General features: G+C 34.0%; 1 long non-coding RNA gene across 1 annotated transcript in view; it reads right to left on the bottom strand.

Annotated features, from left to right (window-relative positions):
* The window catches only part of LOC137631203 (uncharacterized), a 25654-nt gene extending 22116 nt beyond the window's left edge, over positions 1–3538 (bottom strand). The window contains exon 1 of the long non-coding RNA XR_011041881.1: positions 3312–3538. This is a non-coding gene — a long non-coding RNA (uncharacterized lncRNA). The remainder of the gene's footprint in view (positions 1–3311) is intronic.
* Between the last annotated feature and the right edge of the window lie 879 nt (positions 3539–4417).

Genomic DNA, 4417 nt, shown 5'->3' with positions numbered 1-4417 from the left:
AAGGGACATATATGTGAATATAAAATATTTTTAAAATATTCAGTTATCCTTAGCTTTTCCCTTTATATTCAAGCTTTGGAATTCTTTTTGCTACCTACGTTTTCCCTGAATCTTAATATCTATCCATTGATAGGGTCCCAATAAATTTTCTCTTCTACAAGCCTGGGATAAGAAAGGGACATATATGTGAATATAATGTATTTTGTAAATATTAATTTATCCTTAGTTTTTTTTACTTTATATTTATAGTTTTGGAATTCTTTTTCTACCTACGTTTTCCCTGAATCTTAATATCTATCCATAGATAGAGACCCAATAATTTTTTTCTATTCTACAAACCGGGGATAAAAAATGATATATGTGAATATAATGTATTTTGTAAGTATTAATTTATCCTTAGTTTTTTATTTCTTTATATTTATAGTTTTGGAATTCTTTTTCTACCTACGTTTTCCCTGAACCTTAATATCTATCCATAGATAGTCCCAATCATTTTTCTATTCTACAAGCCTGGGATAAGAAAGGGACATATACGTAAATGTAATGTATTTTTTAAATATTCAGTTATCCTTAGTTTTTCCTTTATATTTAAAGCTTTGGAATTCTTTTGCTACCTACGTTTTCCCTGAATCTTAGTATCTATATATAGATAGTCCCATTAATTTTTCTATTCTACAAGCCTGGGATAAGAAAGGGACATATACGTAAATATAATGTATTTTGTAAATATTCAGTTATCCTTAGCTTTTCCTTTTATATTTAAAGCTTTGGGATTCTTTTGCTACCTACGTTTTCCCTGAATCTTAATATCTATCCATAGATAGTCCCAATCATTTTTCTATTCTTCAAACCGGGGATAAAAATGGACATATACGTAAATATAATGTATTTTGTAGATATCCAGTTATTCTGAGTTTCTTTCCTTTATATCTATAGTTTTGGAATTCTTTTGCTACCTACGTTTTCCCTGAATCTTAAAATCTCCTATCCATCGATAGGCTCCCAATGAATTTCATGTTCTACAAGCCTGGGCTAAGAAAGGGCACTTGATTGTTTTATAAACACCTATATTCTTGAAAATTCAGTTCCTTACACTTAAAATCGTGTACTGGTGTTATCACCAAAGACTGAACCTACATAATTGAATTAATGAAAATATTATAGGTAATAAAAATTGACATTTTAGATGGTGGTCCTCAACGTTTTCTGTATTATGCACACCTTTCATTATTTATTTTATGTGAGAAAGTAATTCCCCTTCATTCCAATATTGTCTGAATTAAAAAGTTTATTATAAACACTATGCATAATATATAAAAAAAAAAAAAAAAAAAAATCATTGTAATTTTTTCCATATAGGTTATCTATTATGAGAAAGTAATTCCCCTCCATTTCAATAGTGTGTGGCTTAAAAAGTGTATTATAAACACTATGCATAATTTAAAAAAAAAAAAAAAAAAAAAAAAATCCTTGTATTTTTTTACATACAGGTACATAGACTTTTATCATTTTACATGGATTATTTTATATTGCTTCCTGGGGAGCTGAAAGGGAATAAAAAAGATCGACATTCTAACCGTTTGAGTTTTTCAATACTGTATATTTTCCCAATTTCCCCTGAAAACCTGAAATTTTCCCCCACGGGATGAAATCCCCCTTGTTTAGAACCCCTTCCCCCCTGTTTAAGGGTACACTCGGACACGCTATTTTATCTTATTTCTCTTCCTTTAGCTTTGTTAAAGTTTTTATTGTATATATTGGAATTAAATATTTTAAAGTTGTTACTGCTCTCAAGATATTTCAATTTTCCTAGTTTCCTTTCCTCACTGGGCTATTTTCCTTGTAGGAGCCCCAGGTCTTATAGCATCCTGCTTTTCCAACAAGGGTTGTAGCTTAGCAAGTAATAATAATAATAACGATAATGATAATGATAATAATAATAATAATAATAATAATAATAATAATAATAATAATAATAATAATAATAAAAGAAAAAGATAATAATAATACTACTAATGATAATGATGATAATAATAATAACATAACAATAATAATAATAATAATAATAATAATAATAATAATAATAATAATAATAATAAAAGAAAAAGATAATAATAATACTACTAATGATAATAATAATAATAATAATAATAATAATAATAATAATAATAATAATAATAATAATAATAATAATAATAATAATAATAATGAGCTAGACGACGCGTTCTCTAACCTGGGGAGAAACTTTCCCCCCCTTGAAATACACTTTACCAGAAGACTCAATACCTTGATTATCAAACATGCACGCCATCAAACTTAGAACCGTCACGAAAACCAGTTTACCCGAGTTTATTCAGGATGGTTCGATAATGTCCTCGAAACGTCATTATTCACGGAGAGGGAAGGAAATTTGGGATTATCAAAATCCTTTTTTATATCCATAACTTCTCCCTGGATAAAAGAGGTGTCTTCATTTTGTAATACCTTTTTGTGGGTAAGTTCTATTTTATCCATTTTTATTTTAGTATTTAATTTTTACTTTATTTCGGAAAATAAGACACGGTATTTATTGAAGATTCCCTATGAATTCAAGCTACCCATTCCTACCTCAGGTCAGGATGCCTGAAAACTTTAAATCAATCAATCAATCATTCCTACCTCAGTATCCTTCGATACGAGAGAGTGCTAGGATATTCGAAAGGCTTAAAGTATAATGTTAGCAATGATTAACGGACATATGCATAGCAGTGTTCATGCATTTGTGCACAATGTTTGCATCCTACAATGTTTTTACATCCGTAGCTAGGCCTACACAAATGCGGCCGTGTTTAGTGCACACAAAAAGAGCATTAACATTTTGCTGAATTTTTACCCAGCGAGATTCGAATGAGATCAGTATTGCCGTTAATCTCTATATTGAGATTACACAGCATTCATGAATGCGTGAGGATGCTGCAACAAAGACGGCATTCAGAATCCTTCAGGACAACATGGACAACAACAACAACAATGTCCGTTCAGGCCAACGTCCTCCCGCTCTGCCAGCCTCTTACGTCAGCCTAGATTTATGTCATTGAGAAGCGATGACATAAGCGAGAATGGAGAGCGCTGTTGGAGACCACTCGGCAGCGATAATATCCGTTCAGGTGACTCAATGGGGGATGGAAAAATGGGTCAGTAATGTAAGTAAACATTGCACATCGCCACCTTCCATAACAGCACAGGCGCCATCGCGGGATCGGCGGCTGTGCCGGAAACTAACGGCGCTGAGATTTTTGCCCGACAAATGAACCCTGCACGATTTAACTCACCACCTTTGGCGGCGCCTTCAACGTCGGGAGGTCAAACGCCACGTAGGAGCACCCACAGGATCGCAGACGATAAGATAAAGTGTGTAGTCACAGTTAGGTGTTGAGTGTACACTGAGAGCGAAGAAGCGGCCAGCTGAGTATCTTGACAATCAATATCAGCTGAGTGAGACTCTACCGCCAAAGCAGCAGCAGCACCAACAGCAGCCCAGGACGGCAAGCTCAAGGTCGTGCCTTGGTCCACAAGTGGTACTCGATAGCCGGACGAGGAAGAAGAGAGGAGAGGAGAGCAGGAAGAGGAGGAAGAGTAGAGGGTGGAGGTGGTTGAGTGAGATGAAGGGGTGACTTGGAGATAAAGGGGATAGATTGCTACTAGATATGGAGGTACCTTCCAGGATCCAACGAGCCATGAGGAGTCCAGGACATAACAGTATCTTAACGAAGAGAGACTGATCTTGATAAGATAAGCCTCGAGAAAGTGGCAAGATTTGTACACAAGATAATTCCTTTTGCTAAAGTACTGATATGGCAATGGATATGTTTCTTTCGTTGAAAATGGTTAGGCCTATTCTGTAGGGCAGGTTTCCTCATTTGGAAAATATTCTCAAAATTATATTGAATTCAATCAGCATTGTCAGATTCTCTTAGGTGTGAATCAATCATCGGATTTACAGTATAAATATTCTAAAAGAAAATTGTTGCTCGGATATTTAATGTTGGATTTTGCGGAACATTAAAAATATTCCTTGAATGGTCACTAAAAAGGTTTCTAATCTTATACAATCCTCTTTGCTTAGGTTTTTCGCAAAGCATATAAACCCATCTTAGCTTTTATGCATTCGTACCTGAATGAACGTGCATGTTCTGCACTTAACCCACGTACGCTGGCGTATACAAACAAACAAACATACACAGTATTAAAAAAAAAGTGTGAACTACCAATTTGGATAGTAAAAACATTAGGTAGCTCTAATAAAAATCTATGTAGATTTTTCTGTGATACATATTTTCAGTGTTACCTCTCTCTCTCTCTCTCTCTCTCTCTCTCTCTCTCTCTCTCAGTTCATAATCTTAGTTCACCAGATAGCTCCATTGATCAGTCTATCTAT

This window comes from Palaemon carinicauda, chromosome 39 (genome assembly GCF_036898095.1).
Source record: "Palaemon carinicauda isolate YSFRI2023 chromosome 39, ASM3689809v2, whole genome shotgun sequence".
Lineage (NCBI taxonomy): Eukaryota > Metazoa > Arthropoda > Malacostraca > Decapoda > Palaemonidae > Palaemon > Palaemon carinicauda.
This window is presented reverse-complemented; position numbering and strand designations above follow the sequence as displayed.